The 20,489-nt window shown below is 47.4% G+C and overlaps 1 protein-coding gene across 2 annotated transcripts in view; it reads left to right on the forward strand.

The window, feature by feature from the left end:
* The first annotated feature begins 243 nt into the window (after window positions 1-243).
* LOC143987464 (barrier-to-autointegration factor-like protein) overlaps window positions 244-20,489 on the forward strand; it is a 37,772-nt gene continuing 17,526 nt past the window's right edge. Inside the window, exon 1 of one of the 2 annotated variants that reach the window (XM_077486190.1) lies at window positions 244-366. The gene's annotated coding sequence lies outside the window, so the exon portion shown is untranslated. Of the gene's footprint in view, window positions 367-551; window positions 587-20,489 lie in introns of those variants that run through there. The other variant, XM_077486191.1, reaches the window with a different exon arrangement.

Here is a 20,489-nt window from a genome sequence, read left to right on the forward strand (position 1 = left end):
CTCTAGTCTGAGCTCTGCTGTACATGGACTGCAAGAGGTCCAAGTCAAATGCAGGTGCCTAACCTTTTCTATCTACCTGGAGCATGGCTCTAAAAAATGATGATGAACTAAACAGAGGTCACAGGTTATATAAAAATGTGTTTTGGGTGAAGATTAATTTTAAACACTACAGCCACAAAATGTGCTTTTCGGAATACACCTCACCACCCCTCACCACTGATACACTACGATCATCAGGGAAATGGCGGGCACTGCACAGCGGTGACGTCAGCAGCTCCCTCTTAAATGGACCAAAAGGAGGCGGGGCATGTAACGGCTGAGGGTCAAGCTGCATTGTGCTGGTTGTGCGGCATCCCGTCTCTGCAGGTATTCGGTGTTGGTGTAAATTGTGGTCACCTGCGGCTCTCAGGCTGAGGTGGCAAATCCCACCCATTGGTCTCCTTTTCTCCCTCTCCTTAATCCCTCTGATAATACGATCTTCGGGGCTATAGACATCATTCCTAACCCATTGTATGGAAATGGTACATAAGGTATCACTGCCCTCTGCTGGTTGGAGACTAGTAGAGCAGCGGCTCTGAGAATCAAGGTTGTCAACCATTTTCCATGAAGCTTCTCCTTACTCTTCCCTGCATACAGTCCTATCTTTCGTCTGTATATTATATATGACTGTGTGTGTGTGTTTTGTAAATCCCTTTTTTTTTAATTTAATGTAACAGGCCATCATTACTTGTATGGTTCTCCCCCCCCCCCCCCGAAGGTAGTTGTGTTGTGGCTCCCCCCCCCCCCAAGGTAGTTGTGTTGTGGCTCCCCCCCCCCCCCCCAAGGTAGTTGTGTTGTGGCTCCCCCCCCCCCCCCAAGGTAGTTGTGTTGTGGCTCCCCCCCCCCCCCAAGGTAGTTGTGTTGTGGCTCCCCCCCCCCCCCCCAAGGTAGTTGTGTTGTGGCTTCCCCCCCCCGAAGGTAGTTGTGTTGTGGCTTCCCCCCCCCCCCCGAAGGTAGTTGTGGCTCCCCCCCCCCCGAAGGTAGTTGTGTTGTGACTTCCCCCCCCCGAAGGTAGTTGTGTTGTGGCTTCCCCCCCCCGAAGGTAGTTGTGTTGTGGCTTCCCCCCCCCCGAAGGTAGTTGTGTTGCGGCTCCCCCCCCCCCCGAAGGTAGTTGTGTTGCGGCTCCCCCCCCCCCCCCGAAGGTAGTTGTGTTGCGGCTCCCCCCCCCCCCCCCGAAGGTAGTTGTGTTGCGGCTCCCCCCCCCCCCGAAGGTAGTTGTGTTGCGGCTCCCCCCCCCCCCGAAGGTAGTTGTGTTGCGGCTCCCCCCCCCCCCCGAAGGTAGTTGTGTTGCGGCTCCCCCCCCCCCCCGAAGGTAGTTGTGTTGCGGCTCCCCCCCCCCCGAAGGTAGTTGTGTTGCGGCTCCCCCCCCCCCCGAAGGTAGTTGTGTTGCGGCTCCCCCCCCCCCCCGAAGGTAGTTGTGTTGCGGCTCCCCCCCCCCCCCCCGAAGGTAGTTGTGTTGCGGCTCCCCCCCCCCGAAGGTAGTTGTGTTGCGGCTCCCCCCCCCCCGAAGGTAGTTGTGTTGCGGCTTCCCCCCCCCGAAGGTAGTTGTGTTGCGGCTTCCCCCCCCCGAAGGTAGTTGTGTTGCGGCTTCCCCCCCCGAAGGTAGTTGTGTTGCGGCTTCCCCCCCCCGAAGGTAGTTGTGTTGCGGCTTCCCCCCCCCGAAGGTAGTTGTGTTGCGGCTTCCCCCCCCCGAAGGTAGTTGTGTTGCGGCTTCCCCCCCCGAAGGTAGTTGTGTTGCGGCTTCCCCCCCCCGAAGGTAGTTGTGTTGCGGCTTCCCCCCCCCGAAGGTAGTTGTGTTGCGGCTTCCCCCCCCCCGAAGGTAGTTGTGTTGCGGCTCCCCCCCCCCCCCCCAAAGGCGCTTGTGTTGCGGCTTCCCCCCCGGTTGCTGCCTGTTTACGTACATTATGTTTGTCTGTTATAACCACAAACAGCTCCAGAAGGTTTTACCCCCTTCACAATCAGGCTATTTTTTGTGATTCGGCACTGCCCTAATTTAACAGGTAATTGCACAGTCATGCAATGCTGTACCCAAATTTTTTTTTTTTTTTTTACGTCAAATAGTTATATTATATAGATATTTGATCACCACTATATATTTTTTTTTTTTTAATGAAAACCGGTTGAACATTTTGATGTATTACTTTCTGCCATAAAACCTATCCAATAAAAATCAACTAAAAATAAAATCACATTTCTTCATAAATTTTGGCCAAAATATATTCTGGTACTAATTTTTGATTAAACAAAAGATCCCAATAAGTGTTTGGTTTGTGTGAAAGTTAAAGCGCCTACGAATTATGGTGTATATACTATGGACTGGAATTAGTTTTTTTAGGCATTTGCACCGCACTGAATTTGCATGTCATTTGTACAAAAATCCGGTGCGATTCCTATACAAATGACATGAGATGCGGCAGACCACATTAGTGTGAACCCAGCCTAAGGTCCCATTCATAGTAGCCAGAAGCACCAAATTAAATGCAGGTACGTAGCTTGCGTTTATACAAAATCAAAAGCTTTTCACATCAGAACGTGGTGTGGGAAACCTCTGGCAGGTAATCACCAGGAGTCTGTTTTCCCCAGTGTGAACAGGGCTTAAAAAGTAAAAAAAAAAGCCTTTTTTTTAAAAGTAATGTTTGTTCAGGCCAGCACGTTGTGGTAATGCACCATGTGTATCCCTTCAGATTACATGGCACATCTCTGCAACAATGCAGAATTTGCAAAATAATGCAGCATTGGCCAAGTTGAAGTGCATTGCAGCCCATTCATTTTCAAATGTGGTTGACTAACTCAATGAGGAATGGTGTAATATGAATGAGTCCTTAGGGAATTTTGGTTTCCCCCACACACATTTATATGATGCTAACTGTCTACATGCAGGGGCATAAATCTGTTGCTAACCATAGGTATTCTCTAGCTGTGAACTGTCATTAATTTGTACAGGCTTCCTGACCATGGCTGATCGAAAAACATCTGGCAGTACCAACCACTCCTACTCCTCCCACATAAATAATGCAGGAGTATGGCTCTAATCTGAAGTGCTCATGAGCCCTGAAATTTTAATTAGTTAGACTGTAACATATAGTGAGCTTTACCAAGTTTTCTCCAAACAAATGTCACCAGAGGCGTAACTAGAACCTTCAGGGCCCTAATGCAAGAAACCATAAAGGGCCACCTGACCCCCAACCCTTTAAAAAAATGTTTTGTTTTCCTTGTTTTAGCATTTTTTATTATTTTTTTAGGAGCACTGTTGGGAGAGGGTGAGCGCTTTGGTGAAATATCAGGGGTCTAAATAGAATTGATGTTTCACCTCGGAGACCGATAAAGGAGATGCAATCTCTGCAGCACAGAATGAATGGACAGAGCTTCCCCTTCACTCACAAAATGAAGCATAGTAAACAGTTTATCATCCCTCAGTTCTGAATGAATAGTCAGTGACTGGTACGGATCACTGACTTTATTCTTTAAGACTAGGAAGGGGCTGGTAAATGACATTTACTGGCTCCTTCCCTGCTGTCCATCCTGAAAGAATCCCCCACAACGGTTGACAGTGGGGGTGGGGGGGGTTAATGAACCGACAGCACTGCGAGGGATGGGGGGAGGGGGGGCGGAGGATCAGGATAGGAGGGGTGGCATGTAGAGGAACCAATCACCTCCATTTTGCTCCTGCAGCTACAGAAAGACAACTCAAAATGTTGGATACAAAATCCATTTGCCACCAGATCAAGTACATGTACGTGATTGACTGCGAATGGTTATACCAGGGTTATGACTTCAGCGTTTATTAAACAAGTAAAGGCAAGCCTATCCTAGTGGCTACTGGATTGTTTATAAAGGCAGCGGAAGGGAATCCCCCTCCATCGCCCTCTAGTGCCTCTTTGGGCTCTTCCATCCTGGCAGGGAGCCCAGCATCCAATCCAGCCATTTTGCTGTAGAGGTCACTGGAGACTGGATAGTCTCCGATCACCTCCATGGTGTACAGTGGTTTTTAACCCTGTCCTCCAGTACCCCCAACAGGCCATGTTTGCAGGTTTTCCTTTATCTTGCACAGATATTTTAAATCCAAGTCAATGGCATGGTATTTTGGACAGCTATTTTATCTAAAAGAAATTCCCAACACATGGCCTGTTGGGGGTACTTGAGGACAGGGTTGAGAACCACTAGTTTAGGAGACCAGAAGCTGTGAGCATTTTCGTAATTACTGGTTTGGAAAGCATGAGATCAATGGATTATAGACCCTAGATGTCTCCATTAAGATGACCTGTCATGCTTTTCTATCACAAGGGATGTTTACATTTCTTGTGATGGTAATAAAAGTGAAAAAAATAAAATAAAATGGGGCAGTGTAACAAAAATCGAATCGCCTTTCAGGACAACCCCGGAGAGAGTGTAGCTCCACTTTCTTCTCAGGAAACACTTGCCCACTTTAAAAACTCCCTCTTCCTCCATGGCTTCAGTTATTGTGTTTCCTCCATGGTGAAAGCATGTGCCTGGAACCAGGGAAGCTATACTCTCTCCGGGGGAGAGCAGGCTTACCGGTGGTGGTGTTGGTTTTTTCAGATGGCCTGCCCAGAAGCTCCTCAAGGAGCGAGGGTTGGCCTGGTGCTGCCAGTCCCGCCATCTCAGGGGAGTGAGGACCCTGAGAGGGCCAGCGTTGTGTGCCTGGAGGCCACTGGTTAGCGCAGGGAGGGCTCTGTAGCTGGCGGGGGTCGCTGCAGGTCAGCGGCATATCCCAGTTTTGGGATCCAGGTCCTGGCCGGCGAGCGCGTAGCTTCCGGTGACGCAGGGCGCTCTGAGGGGGCATGGTGCCGTGGTTCCAAGCGCCTGGAACGCGGGGACTAGGGGGCGGGTCAGGTGACCGGTGCTTCCGGCCAGCGCTAATGACGCGGCAGTTGGGAAATTCAAAAGGAATGGCGGAATTCTAACCAAAAGGAGCTGTCCTACTTGGCGGAATGGACAAGGGCAAGACAGCTATGGTGGAGGCAGGTGCCCCCAGCAACGGTCCAACCCAGGTAGGTGGGGTGCAGTGGCGCTTTCTTGCTACCTTATGTGTGTTTTTGCTTTCCTCCCTGTCGGGGGGCCTGTCGCTGCAGGGTCAGAGGTGACGTCACTCGGACCCTGCAGCATGATTCAGGGGTTTCGCTTGTGGCCTGTTGGTGGTGGGTCTCTGCACTGGCTTGGTGATGGTCTGTTAGCAGTCAGTCACTAAGTGAGTTTAAACTGTATGTCATTTCAGGAAAAATCACTAGGAAAGCCTAAACCAAGGCAGAGGAAATGCCCTTCTTGCAAGAACCCCCTTAGAGATTCATGGCAGAAGGAGATGTGCAGAGTTTGTATCAAGGAGTTGGTGGAGGAGGAGACGTCCCAGCAGTATAAGGATCTGTTTTCCCCGGTCAAAGGGCTGACAAACTCGCTGAGTTCGGTCAGGTCCATCCTGATACAAAACTCATCAGGACAGGCTGAACCTCACAACCTACCGCCTAGTCCCAAGGCTTCTTCATCTAGACCAGTAGAGACTGAGGACTCAGGCGATGAAGGGGGGGGGGGGGGGTACTCTGAAGAGGAAGAGGATAGCATGGCTTCTCGATACAAGCTATCACTAGAGGAGGTAGATTAAATTTTAAGGGCAATCTACACTACTCTGGAAAATCAGGAGTAAAAAGTACAATTGTCAGTCCACAACAAGATGTACCAGGGGATGGACGAAACAAAAAGCAGAGTTTTTCCGGTCCACATGGTCCTTTCGGATTCAGTTAAAAAAAAAAGTGGAAGGACCCAGAAAGAGCCTCTTTTTTTCTCCAAGTCCCTCAGGAGGAGGTTCCCCTTTGAGGACAAGGACTCTGAGGTATGGAACAAGAAGCCTCCAGTTGATGCAGCTTTTCCCCAGGTCTCTAGGCGAACGGACTTAGCCTTCGAGGATATGGGAAGCTTAACCACTTGAGATCCGCGCTATAGTCAAATGACGGCTACAGCGTGGATCTCAATTTCCGGGACTACGTCTATTGATGTCGTCCCCTTTAAGAGCTCCCGCGCGCTCCCGGGAGCGCGCATCGGGGAAAATCTGTGTTGGCCGTGTCCCCTGGACACAGCCAATCACAGATCGCTGTAAACGGCCAATCACAGCGGCCGTTTACAACGCGATCGCCGCCTCCAATGGGTGATGATCTCAAATGTAAACAAATGAGATCATCACCCATTGCCGAATCTGTCTCCTCACACAGCGATAGCGTGTGAGGAGAGAGATCGTGCGAGTTTTAAAAATTGACTGTTTTGTGCCATATATACCCTGCCAGTGCCCAGATCTACCCTGCCAGTGCCCATCTCTACCCCATCTGTGCCGCCTCAGCAGTGCCCATCTGTGCCGCCTCAGCAGTGCCCATCTGTGCCCATCTGCTGCCTCATCAGTGCCCATCTGTGCCGACCCATCAGTGCCCATCTGTGCCGCCTCAGCAGTGCCCATCTGTGCCGCCTCAGCAGTGCCCATCTGTGCAATAAATCAGTGCACATCTGTGCCACCTCATCAGTGCCGATCAGTGCTACCATGGCTAAACGTGTCTTTTCCGCTGAGGAGGCGTACCAAATTATTTCCACGGCCGACGAGAGCAACGGGGAGCTCTCCTCTTCAGATTCCTTTTCAGATTCTGAAGCCGACGTAAATTATGAGCCAGTCCTCAGCAGTGAAACACTGACTGAATCAGAGAAGTAAGATATCCGGCCCATCAAGCGAAGGCGTTCTAGTGAGGCAGTGCCGTCCACCAGCACCGCAGTGCCCCAGCAAGAAAGGCCAAGTACCAGTGGGGTGTCATCTCAGCCCCAAAGGGTTAGGAGCCATGCTGGCCTTCCCTATGCCCTTCAGAACCCCTTGTGGCTTCCTCCTAATTCAGGAGAGGCCAATGTTCCCCCTTTCACCGCCCAGCCAGGAGTCCAGGTGGGCACGGAGAATTTTACGCCTATAGATTTTTTTTAATTTAATTTTTACGGAGGATATGTTATCATCAATTGTGGCCCAGTGCAACCTGTATGCACAACAATTTATTTTTCAAAATCCGACCTCTTATTATGCCCGTCCCTACGAATGGAGAGACCTAACGGTGGAGGAGTTCAAGGTTTTTTTTAGGTCTCACATTTAATATGGGACTCAACAAAAAAAATCAATTACGTAACTACTGGTCAACCCACCCCCTCCACCACTCACCGCTCTTCTCCGCGGTAATGCCCAGAAGCAGGTATCGGATCATCCTGAGGTTCTTACATTTCAGTGACAATTCCCAGTGCCTTCCACGAAATGATCCAAATTATGACCGGCTTAACAAAATTAGACCAATACTGAATTATTTTTCAGAAATATTCCCCAAATTGTTTACCCCGGACCAACACATATGTGTGGATGAGTCCCTTATTAAATTTAGTGGCAGGCTTAGAATGAAGCAATTTATGCCCAGCAAAAGGGCCCGCTATGGGGTGAAGGTCTACAAATTATGCGAACGAGCCACAGGGTACACATATTCATTCAAGGTGTACGAAGGGAAGGACACCCAGCTACAGCCCCCTAATTGTCCGGACTACTTGGGATCCAGCGGAAAAATAGTTTGGGACCTCATATACCCCCTACTGGATAAAGGCTACCACCTCTATGTAGATGACTTCTACACATCTCTGCCCCTGTTCCACAACCTTCACCGGAAGAAGACGCCAGCGTGTGGCACTGTAAAAAAGAATCGGAAGGGCTTTCCTCAGTCTGGTGAACAAGAAGCTGCGAAAAGGAGAAACCGCAAGTCTGAGAAACAAGGAGGTTCTGGCAGTGAAGTGGAGGGACAGAAGGGACGTATACATGGAACATGGTGCCTATATTTAAAAAGGGATCAAAGTCTTTACCAAGTAACTATAGACCTGTTAGCTTAACTTCTATAGCTGGGAAGATACTGGAGCGTTTAATAAAAGACCACATCGACGAGTTCTTGCTGAACAAAAACACTTTAAGCAACAGACAACATGGATTCATGAAAGACAGAAGTTGTCAGACAAATCTGATTTCTTTTTATGAGGAGGTAAGTAAAAACCTTGGACAGAGGGGTGGCGGTGGACGTGGTATACTTGGATTTTGCAAAAGCATTCGATACAGTTCCCCACACACGGCTCATGTGTAAGGTAAAGTCTACAGGTTTGGAAATATCAGTTTGTAAATGGATAGAAAACTGGCTTAATGACAGAATTCAGAGAGTAGTGGTTAATGATTCTTACTCTGAATGGTCTAAGGTTATCAGTGGTGTACCCCAAGGTTCAGTGCTGGGACCCTTACTTTTTAACATCTTTATAAATGATATTGGGTCTGGGATCAAAAGTAATATTTCTGTCTTTGCAGATGACACCATGATATGCAGTGGAATAACGTCTTTACAGGATGTCTCCAATTTACAAGCCGACCTCAATACACTGTCTAATTGGGCGACTATGTGGCAGATGAGGTTTAATGTTGATAAATGTAAAGTTATGCACTTGGGGCCTAAGAATATGCATGCATCATACATGCTAGGGGGAGTACAACTGGGGGAATCCATAGTGGAGAAGGATCTGGGGGTTTTGGTAGACCATAAGCTCAATAACAACATGCAATGCCAAGCTGCTGTTTGCAAAGCGAGCAAAGTCCTTTCTTGTATTAAGAGAGGTATGGACTCCAGAGAAAGAGATATAATTTTGCCCCTGTTCAAATCATTAGTAAGACCTCACCTGGAATATGCCGTTCAGTTTTGGGCACCAGTTCTCAAAAAGGATATCGGGGAACTGGAGAAAGTGCAGAGAAGGGCAACCAAACTGATAAGAGGCATGGAGGAACTCAGCTATGAGGAGAGATTAGAGGAACTAAATTTATTCACTCTTGAGAAGAGGAGATTAAGGGGGGATATGATCAACATGTTCAAATACATTAGGGGTCCATATAGTGAACTTGGTGTTGAGTTGTTCTCTGTACGGTCAACCCAGAGGACACGGGGGCACTCTTTACGTCTAGAGGAAGAGAGATTTCATCTTCAAGTACGGAAAGGTTTCTTCACAGTTAGAGCTGTGAAAATGTGGAATAGACTCCCGCCAGAGGTGGTTCTGGCCAGTTCAGTAGACTGCTTTAAGAAAGGCTTGGATACTTTCCTGATGGTACATAATATAACTAGGTACTAACATAGGTAAAGTTGATCCAGGGAAAATCCGATTGCCTGTTGGGGGATCAGGAAGGAATTTTTTTTTCCCCTGCTGTAGCAAATTGGCGCATGCTCTGCTGGGTTTTTTTTTCGCCTTCCTCTGGATCAATTGTGGGCATAAAATTGGGTATCTGGATTGTACGATTATTTTTTATTTTATTTATTTGTTTTTAAGGTTGAACTGGATGGACTTGTGTCTTTTTTCAACCTGACTAACTATGTAACTATGTAACTATGTTATTGTCACGTACCTTACAGTGGAGTCAGACTGCTGAGGGTGGCCTCTCGCATGGTTCCGGTCTCCACGCCCCTGAGGATGGGGACAGGGAGCGTGAGGACACGAAAGGGTGCAGGTGCCTGAAGGTGGAAGTAGCAGACCTTGGAAATGCTGGGTCCTCACGGTAGAAGAGATGTTGACTGGTCACGTAGGTAGGCACCGGAAGATCAGCAGGTGTGCAGGAAGCACTGCGTGTCTGTAACAGGCAAGGTCGGCAACTGGCAGGCAATGCGGTACAATAACAGGAGGCAGGTGCGTAATCAGGAACAAGCAAGGGTCTGGCAACGTGCAAGCAAACGAGGTACAGATTCAGGAGACAAGCCAAAGTCGAAGTCCAAGCCGGGGTCAAAGGTAGTCCAGGAGATAGTAGCACAGGGTATCCAAAGAACGGGTCACGGGAACAAGGATCACGGGAACAAGGATCACGGGAACAAGGATCACGGGAACAAGGATCACGGGAACAAGGATCACGGGAACAAGGATCACGGGAACAAGGTCACAGGAGCAAGGTCACAGGAGCAACGATCAGGTCTACAGGAGTAGCTGAAGACGATCCAGCACTGATGTCAGGCCAGGATCCTGTTTATATAGAGGGGAGTGAGCCAGGATTGGTGGAAGTGGCTGTCCGTGCGTGAATACGTACATCCGTTCAGTTTGCGCGGGTGTCTTCGCGTGTTCGGATTTGCGTACGTCCACGTGTTCGGATTAGCATACGTCCGTTCGTCCTGGAATTCGTACGCCTCTGACGGGGACACTGCGCATGCCGCCTGGAACGAAGGGAAACTGTCGCTATACGGGGACGGGCATACGTATGGTGAGTTCCCTGACAGTGCCCCCCCCTTAAGGGCATCCTCCGGGTGCCCCTTAGAACCGACCTTTGAGAGCGATGAAAAGCCCGTATAAGCCTCTGGGCATGAAGATTTGCTTCGGGTTCCCAGGAATTTTCTTCAGGGCCAAAGCCTTTCCACTTAATCAAGTATTGGTTTTGTCCTTGACGCTTCCTGTAATCCAGAATGGCTTCGATTTCAAACTCCTCCTCCCCGTCTACCCATATAGCTTCTGGAGGGCTTAACTCCCGACCTGGAAAGGAATTGGGTACATCAGGCTTAAGTAGAGAAGTGTGAAATACAGGATGGATTTTAAATGAGCCGGGAAGTTCAAGTTCATAGGCTACTGAATTAATTTTCTTCTTAATTGGAAAAGGTCCCAAATATCTGGGTCCCAATTTTTTAGAGGGACACGCCAGTTTCAGGTTTGCAGTTGACAGCCACACACGATCACCGTTTTTTAAATCCAATTCCCCCCTTCTCTTCCTGTCAAAAATTTTTTTATCGTCCTCCTGAGCCTTAGAGAGGGTTTCTTTAAGTACCTGATTGTTGATAACAAAGAAATTCAGCCTATCCTGGATGGCTGGTACAGGAGAATCCGGTAAGGATGTGTTGGCAGGAAGGAGGGATGAAACCCATAGTTGGAGTAAAATGGTGACTGGTTTGTGGCGGAATGAGTAGAGTTGTTAAATGCAAATTCTGCCAAGGGTAGTAACGAAGCCCAATCCTCCTGAGAAAAAGAAGTGAAACAACGTAAATATTGTCCTAACGTTTGATTAGTGCGTTCAGTCTGCCCGTTTGTTTGGGGATGGTAGGCTGAAGAGAAATTTAACTTGATACCCAGAGCTTCACATAATGATTTCCAAAATTTTGACGTAAATTGGACTCCACGATCAGAGACAATATCACCGGGAATTCCATGGAGTCTGACAATTTCTTTAATGAATACTCTGGCTGTCTCGGTTGCAGATGGAGTTCCCTTCATGGGGATGAAATGTGCCATTTTGGAAAAGCGATCCACCACCACGAAGATAGAGGAGAATCCTTCAGAGGGGGGAAGCTCAACAATAAAGTCCATTGCGATCTTATCCCATGGTCTTTCAGGGATAGGTAATGGCCTCAACAATCCCCAAGCTTTATTCTTGCTGTTTTTATTCCGGAGGCAGGTTTAACAAGAGCTAACATAGTTCCTGCAGTCTTTCGCAAGGTTTGGCCACCAGAAATGCCTTTGAACTAAATTTATCGTCTTGTGACCCCCAAAGTGACCCGCCAGGGGATAGTCATGACAAGCCTGTAGAACGGAGGTGCGAAGATTTTGAGGAATGAATAGTTTACTTCCTCGCCAGAGAAGACCATCTTTTTCTTGGGGGTTAATATCTGGAGGGACTGATGCACCTTGAGACGACTGCCGAACCTGTGACAGAAAACTGGTTTGTGTTAATAGAAAGTTCCCGGCTTGCAAAATGGTGTCCGGAGGGGATGAGGCTTCGGTTTCAGAGAACATACGGGATAATGCGTCGGGTTTACTGTTCTTGGATCCTGGTCTGTAGGTTATGTGAAAATTAAAACGGGAGAAGAAGAGAGCCCATCTTGCCTGCCGGGGCCTGAGACGCTTGGCTGTTCTGAGATATTCCAAATTTTTATGATCTGTAAAAATTAATACTGGATGTGTTGCCCCCTCAAGTAGGTACCGCCATTCTTCTAAAGCCAGTTTGATTGCCAGGAGTTCCCGATCTCCCACATCGTAGTTCTTTTCTGACGTATTTAGTTTTTTGGAAAAGAATGCTACAGGATGCATTCATGATTTAGGTCCTTGGCGTTGGGACAGGATGGCGCCTACAGCGTTCTCTGAAGCGTCCACTTCTAGAGTGTAAGGTAGAGCAGGATCAGGGTGTTTGAGTATTGGGGCCGACGTGAATAGCCCTTTTAGTTTGTCGAACGCAGCTTGGGCCTCGATGGACCATCGGAAGCGGTTTTGTTTGCTGGTGAGTTGCGTGATGGGAGCTATAACACTGGAAAAGTTTTTAATAAATTTTCTATAAAAATTAGAGACTCCAATGAAGCGCTGTACCCCTTTCTTATCAGTTGGAGGTGGCCAGGATAAAATGGCTGAAACCTTTTGAGGATCCATCTCTATTCCCTCCGTTGATATTACCAGACCCAGAAAGTGAATGGTCCGTCGCTCGAATTCGCACTTCTCGGCCTTGGCGTAGAGCCCATGTTGTCTTAACCTCAGGAGAACTTGTTTCACATGGTCACGATGGGTTTCTAGAGAGTCTGAAAATACCAAAATGTCATCTAAATATACAATTACAAACAAATCCAAAAAGTCCCTGAAAATGTCATTAACAAAATGTTGAAAAGTAGCTGGTGCGTTGCAGAGTCTGAATGGCATGACCAGGTACTCAAAGTGGCCAAAACGTGTCCGAAAGGCCGTTTTCCATTCGTCCCCCTTACGGATTCTGATTAGATTATAGGCCCCTCGTAAATCCAGTTTCGTAAATATTTTGGCTGATCGAAGTCTCTGGAATAATTCTGGAATCAATGGAAGGGGGTAGCGATTTTTAATCGTCACTTTATTTAAATCCCTGTAATCCACACATGGGCGGAGCGAATGATCTTTCTTTTCAACGAAAAATATTCCAGCACCGGCTGGGGAAGAGGAATGTCGAATAAATCCTTTCTTGAGGTTCTCATTGATGTATTCTTTGAGGACCAGGAGTTCAGGTTCCGATAGAGGGAATATCCTCCCGAATGGAATTTCGGCTCCAGGTAGTAACTCGATTGGACAATCGTAGACCCGATGAGGAGGGAGTGTGTCTGCCTTTCTTTTGTCAAACACGTCCAGGAATCTGTGGTATGTGACTGGGACCAACCTCTGGAGCTCAGATGTAGAACCCGAACAGGCAATGACCGGAACCAGGTGGTTTGAGGTCCTGACACAATTTTGGAGGCAGTAAGTGGATCGAAACACGACCTCACCGGTTATCCAGTTTATTTGGGGATTATGGGCTTGTAGCCATGGCATTCCTAAAATAATTGGGAAGAGTGGTGAAGAAATTACATCCAGGCAGATTAATTCTTGATGATCGGATAGAATGTTGGCAAGTAGTGGCTGAGTCTCATGGGTAATAGGACCTGATCTGATGTTGGATCCATCTGCTAACCTTATAGAAAGTTGGCGTTGCTTGGGTACCAATGGAATGTTGTGTTGTAGAATGAGAGTATGGTCAATGAAGCAACTACAGGCGCCCGAATCAATTATAGCTTGGACCTGGAGTGTTCCTCCTGGAAGCTGTAAGGAAAAGGGAACAGCTATATGAATTGATTTTGTCAGAGGTAATGCATTGGATACAAGAGGTGAGTCTTTGAACTTACGAATCTTATTTGGACATGTATTCGCATAGTGACCAGTTTCCCCGCAGTAAAGGCAAAGGTTATTCTGGCGCCGGCGTAGCTTCTCTTCAGGAGACAATGGTGAGCGAAGTAGCCCTAATTGCATTGGCTCTGGAGCTTCGGAAATGGGAGCAGGTGTGGAAGCAGGAGGATAATTCGGAGCCTTGGGTAACATCCAAGTGGGGCGAAACTGGCCAACTCTTTCAGACCTCCGTTCCCTAAGACGGCGGTCAATTTGGATCGATACCTGTATGAGGTCTTCCAAAGAACTGGGAACTTCGATACGGGCCAACTCGTCTTTTAATGATTCGGACAATCCGATGCGGAATTGGTAACATAGGGCGGCGTCGTTCCATTGAGTGTCAGAACTCCACCGCCTAAAGTCCGTCACATAATCCTCTACAGGTCTACGACCCTGTCGCAGGGCATGGAGACTGGCCTCAGCAGTTGTGGCACGCTGAGGATCATCGTATAATTTAGCCATCTCATCCAGAAAAGAGTCCATGGTATCAAGTAAAGGGGTGGCCTGTTCCAAGAGGCGATGGGCCCAGGTCTGAGGTTCCCCCAGAAGCAAGGAGACGATGAACCCTACTTTTGTGCTTTCCAAGGAGAAGGTGCGAGGCTGTAGCAGGAAGTATAGTTGGCATGCATTACGAAAAGCACGGAATTTGCTGCGATCTCCGGAAAATCGCTCTGGAGTAGGAACTCGAGGCTCCGGGGATGGCACCACTATTGCAGGCATGGATGCTGGGGTTGCCGGACTGGCGGACCGAGATGCTGTAGCCCCTTGGGAGGCAGTAGTGTTTGGAGTTAATGTCTCCACCCTCTGCTCGAGTTGATGGTAACCATCCTGCAGGCCTTGAACTGCTTGGGTAAGGGCAGAGATTTGTTGGCACAGAGCTTCCAAAGGTGAGGCCCCCCTGTCTGACTCCATGTTTCTGGCTGGATCGTACTGTCACGTACCTTACAGTGGAGTCAGACTGCTGAGGGTGGCCTCTCGTACGGTTCCGGTCTCCACGCCCCTGAGGATGGGGACAGGGAGCGTGAGGACACGAAAGGGTGCAGGTGCCTGAAGGTGGAATGAGCAGACCTTGGAGATGCTGGGTCCTCACGGTAGAAGAGATGTTGACTGGTCACGTAGGTAGGCACCGGAAGATCAGCAGGTGTGCAGGAAGCACTGCGTGTCTGTAACAGGCAAGGTCGGCAACTGGTAGGCAATGCGGTACAATAACAGGAGGCAGGTGCGTAATCAGGAACAAGCAAGGGTCTGGCAACGTGCAAGCAAACGAGGTACAGATTCAGGAGACAAGCCAAAGTCGAAGTCCAAGCCGGGGTCAAAGGTAGTCCAGGAGATAGTAGCACAGGGTATCCAAGGAACGGGTCACAGGAACAAGGGTCACAGGAGCAAGGTCACAGGAGCAAGGTCACAGGAGCAACGATCAGGTCTACAGGAGTAGCTGAAGACGATCCAGCACTGATGTCAGGCCAGGATCCTGTTTATATAGAGGGGAGTGAGCCAGGATTGGTGGAAGTGGCCGTCCGTGCGTGAATACGTACATCCGTTCAGTTTGCGCGGGTGTCTTCGCGTGTTCGGATTGGCGTACGTCCACGTGTTCGGATTAGCATACGTCCGTTCGTCCTGGAATTCGTACGCCTCTGACGGGGACACCGTGCATGCCGCCTGGAACGAAGGGAAACTGTCGCTATACGGGGACGGGCATACGTATGGTGAGTTCCCTGACAGTTATCTTCTATCCACAACGATACCTTCGTGGAAATCCCCAGAAGGAATGGCCCCGTAAAGAAACCCAAATGCATTTCCGAATACAATTTGTTCATGGGAGGAGTCGACTTCAACGACAAAATGATGGAACCATATCTTGTCACAAGACGGACATACCAATGGTACAAAAAAGTAGCAATTCATTTTTTTCAATTGCCCATTTATAATTCCTATGTCATTTACCGCACCGCCACCCAAAACCCCAAACGTTTCTTTGGCTACCAGGAGGAAGTTTTCACTGCCCTTATTTTCCCAAACGGCCCACCAGAAAATATCCGATCAGACGTTGTTAGTCGACTCTCCGAGCGCCACTTTCCCGATAAAATCCCCCCCAAACCAACAGGCAAAAGACGCCAAAAAAGATGTAAGGTGTGTACCAGAGCAGGAGTCAGAAGAGACACATCTTATTATTGTGCACAATGTCCTTCCCAACCAGGCCTCTGTATAGGCGACTGTTTTCGGCGTTACCATACTTCAATAAATTTTTAGCGACGTATGGTAAACATAATCCTCAGTTCCTGCCTTCATACACCTTCACACCCCTTATGCCACTGCCTGCTCTGTAACTGACCCTGGCTTGTTATTTGACCACTCTTATGCCTGCCGATTCTGTACATACGGCTGCCTGATCTGGAACTGACCCTGGACTGTTATTCGACCATGCTTCTGTCTAACGATTCTGTACATATATCTGCCTGATCTGGAACTGACCTTGGACTGTTTGACCACGATATTTGCCTGCCTCTTGGACTGATCTTGTATTCTGCAACTGGACTAGTGGGATTCAACACGGGGTCTCACATATGTGAGGGGCTCCAGTATAGTTTTTCTGGAAGAAGAAAACAATTTTCTTTTCTTATTCCTAGATTAGGGTCTGGAGACTCGGAGGCTTCAAAGAGATTTGGGAGGGAGAAGCCTCTACCCCTATCCCCATTCTGTCCTGAACGAGGCTCTACTTCTGTCTGCTGCCTGTAGGACTTACTGCCATCATGCCGCACTGACCACACCACAAGGACCTGCCTACTACCAGGGCCAATATTTTTGGCACTGCTGACATCTCTGCACTGACCCTGGACTGTAATATGGACAGTATCCCTGCCTGCTGCCTAAAAAACTGTGTTCGCTGTTGCTGACCAAGTCCCTGCCTGCTGCCTGGACCAGTGATATCCTCCTGTGGACAACTGCGCTTCTAAAACCACAGGTAATCTTTTCTTTACCCTTTGCTCAGCATAATGTATTTTGGGGGTGTAATCCTTGGTATGTGCAGGCTATGTGTCCCTGGAACGCCGACGGTGTTTCTTGCATGTTGCGCCTCTGTATGTGGCCAGGCTGTGTAAACGTCTCACACATGTGGTATTGCCATACTCAGGAGGAGTAGTAGAATGTATTTTGGGGTGTTATTTTTGCTATGTAAATGCTATGCGTTGGAAATATCTTATAAACGGACAACTTTGTGTAAAAAAAAAAAATGCGTTTTCATTTTTTTCCACATTTTTCGAAAACTTCTGGAAAAAAAATGAACCATTGAAAAGACTCATTATGCCTCATAGATTATATGTTGGGGTGTTAGCTTTCCAAAATGGGGTCATTTTCTGGACGTTTCCATTGCACTTGTGTTCCAGGGCCTTCAAAACTGTAATAGGTGGTTGAGAAATGAAATGTGTAATTTATGCTCCTAGAATGCCTGAAGGTGCTACTTCAAAGTTAGGCCTCTGTATGTGGTCAGGCTGTGTAAAAGTCTCACACATGTGGTATCGTTATACTCAGGAGGAGTAGGAGAATGTATTTTGGGGTGTTATTTGTGGTATGCACATTCCGTGTGGGAGAAATAAGCTATTACAATGAAAGTTTTGTGGAAAAAAAATCGTAATTTTGCAAAGAATTGTGGGAAAAAATGACAACTTAAAATAACTCACCATGCCTCTTACTAAATACATTGGAATGTCTACTTTCCAAAAAGGGGTCATTTGAGGGGCATTTGTACTTTCCTGGCTTGTTAGGGTCTCAAGAATGGAGATAGGCCTTAGTACATCAGATGTGATCTTTGCAAATCTTTATGATTTGCACCATAGCTTGTAGACTCTATAAATTTCACACACATCATATAATATGCAAAAATTTGGGTTATTTTTTACCAAAGATGTGTAGTAGTATAAATTGTGGCCAAAATTTATGAAGAAAAATTGCTAATTTGCTAAATTTTGTCACAGAAACGAAGAAAAATTATTTTTTTTCAAAATTTTCGGTCTTTTTTCATTTATAGCGCAGAAAATAAAAAACCGAGAGGTGATCAAATACCACCAAAAGAAAGCTCTATTGGTATGAAGAAAAGTTACAGTGGTTACAGTGTTGCATGACTGAGTAATTGTCATTCAAAATGTGAGAGCACTGAAAGCTGAAAATTGGTCTGGGACTGAGGGGGGTTTAAGTGCCCAGTAAGCAAGTGGTTAAAGAATCCAATGGAAAAAGAGGACTCCATCCTCAAAGCCCGGGATGCAGCATCAGTTAGTCTTAAACCGGCTATGGCCGTTACGGTGGTGGCCAGGAATCTGGAATGCTGGTGGAAAAACTAAAAAGTCATGTAGAAGCGGGTACGTCTTGCAAAGATCTTTTAGAATCTTTTCCCCCTAATCTCGAATGATATCAAGTATATGGCAGATGCATCAGCGGAGTCTGTTCAGTTAGCTGCAAGGTCTTTGGCTCTAGTAAATTCAGCCAGGAGGGCAATCTGGCTGAAAACGGGGTCAGGGGACACAGCGTCTGAGGTTAAGCTCTGTAGCTTGCCCTTTTCAGGAGAGCTTCTCTTTGTGCCTGGCCTGGAGTCGGTTCTTGACGGGACAGCTGACAAGAAAAAGGCCTTCCCGGCTAAGAAAAAGCAAACCGTCAAGAAAAATGTTCGTGCTATACAACAGTCCCTTAAGAGTAAAGACCAGGACTGTAAGAGCCAGTGGGGCTCCCAGAGGGGTAGAGGTAGGGGCGGCGTTCTCTTTAGATCTCCCCCAGATCAGGCTTCTAAAAGTAAGTGACAATCTCTCCCCAGTGGGAGGGAGAGTGTCAGCTTTTCACGAGCAGTGGGACTCTATCTCCAAGTCTGTTCGTGAAAAGCGTTATCGCTCAGGGGTACAGGCTGGAGTTCTTAGAACCACCCCCGAGCAGGTTTTATGTAACGGCCCTACCAAGGGACCAGGAGAAGGCTTCTGCGATGACTGATACAGCAAGAGGTCATGATCCAAGTTCCAGAAAGTCAGGAGGGCAGGGGTTTCTACTTCCATATTTTTATGGTGAGGAAACCTTCAGGGAAGTACCGTTTCACTACAGAGGGTGGTTCTCAAGACTATTTTTCTAGTGGCCATCACCTCAGCCAGGAGAATCAGCGAGCTACAAGCCTTGGCGGTTACAGAACCTTTCTTAAAGGTATTTGCGGACAGAGTGGCTCTTCAGACAGACCCTGCGTTTCTACCCAAAGTATCTTCAGCCTTTCATCGGACACAGGAAATGGTGTTGCCTACTTTTCTGCGACCCCAGCTAATGCAGGGGAAGAGGCTTTCCACACATTAGACCTGAGGAGAAGATGTTTGTTGCAATTTCTAAAGATGACCAAGGCGTTTAGAAGATCAAACGCCCTTTTTGTGGTCTTCTCGGGACCACGCAAGGGGGAGAGAGCTTCAAAAAGCACGCTGGGTAGGTGGCTTAAGCTGGCTATAGCAGAAGCCTATAAAGCAAAAGGAGAAATTCCTCCCTCAGGTATTGCTGCTCATTCTACCAGATCTATGGCAGTTTCCTGGGCTGAAAGGGCCGGTGCGAAGCCTGAACAGATTTGCAAGGCTGCCACTTGGTCCAGTTATTCGACGTTTCTCCAGCACTACCGACTAGATCTACTGTCTGCGGCAGTTCAGGCCTTCGGCAGGAAGGTACTACAGGCAGTAGTCCCACCCTAGGGTAAGTTTCTCGGTTATCCTCTCCAGGGTTGTCCTGAAAGGCGATTCGAGAAAGACTTGGACTTACCGGTGATGGTATTTCTAAGAACCTTTCAGGACAACCGTTACTTCCCTCCCTAGGTTAATCTTAGTAGTGGTATTAAGTTTCTATCATGGTTGTGTGGTTTTCTGTGCTTTGTTTTCCAGTGTTGGAAGACCACAATAACTGAAGCCATGGTGGAAGAGGGGGAGTTTTTAAAGTGGGCATGTGCTTCCTGAGAAGGTGGATCTACACTCTCTCTCCGGGGTTGTCCTGAAAGGCTCTTAGAAATACCGTCACCGGTAAGTCTAACGAAGAAATCACTTCAGCCCCGGAAGGTTTTACCCCCTTAACCACTTTCAGACCGGACCATTTTGCTGGTAAATGACCAGAGGTCTTTTTACAATTTGGCACTGCGCTGCTTTAACTGGTAATTGCGCGGTCATGCAATGTTGTACCCAAACAAAATTTGCGTCCTTTTCTTCCCACAAATAGAGCTTTCTTTTGATGGTATTTGATTGCCTCTGCGATTTTTTTATTTTTTGCGATATAAACGTAAAAAGACCGCAAATTTTGAAAAAAATGATATTTTCTACTTTTTGTTATTAGAAAAATCCAATAAACTCAATTTTAGTCATACATTTAGGCCAAAATGTATTCAGCCACATGTCTTTGGTAAAAAAAAAAGTCAATAATTGTATATTTATTGGTTTGCGCAAAAGTTGTCACATCTACAAACTAAGGTACGTTTTCTGGAATTTACGCAGCTTTTAGTTTAAGACTGCCTATCTCATTTCTTGAGGTGCTAAAATGGCAGGGCAGTACAAAACCCCCCCAAATGACCCCATTTTGGAAAGTAGACCCCCTAAGGAAATTGATAAGTGGCATGTTGAGCCCATTGAATATTTTATTTTTTTGCCTCAAGCGATTGAATAATGACAAAAAAAATATATATATTTTTTTTTTACACAAAGTTGTCACTAAATGATATATTGCTCACACATGCTATGGGCATATGT

This window comes from Lithobates pipiens, unplaced genomic scaffold (assembly GCF_037356315.1).
Source record: "Lithobates pipiens isolate NorthernLeopardFrog02 unplaced genomic scaffold, aLitPip1_a1.2 Scaffold_18, whole genome shotgun sequence".
NCBI lineage: Eukaryota > Metazoa > Chordata > Amphibia > Anura > Ranidae > Lithobates > Lithobates pipiens.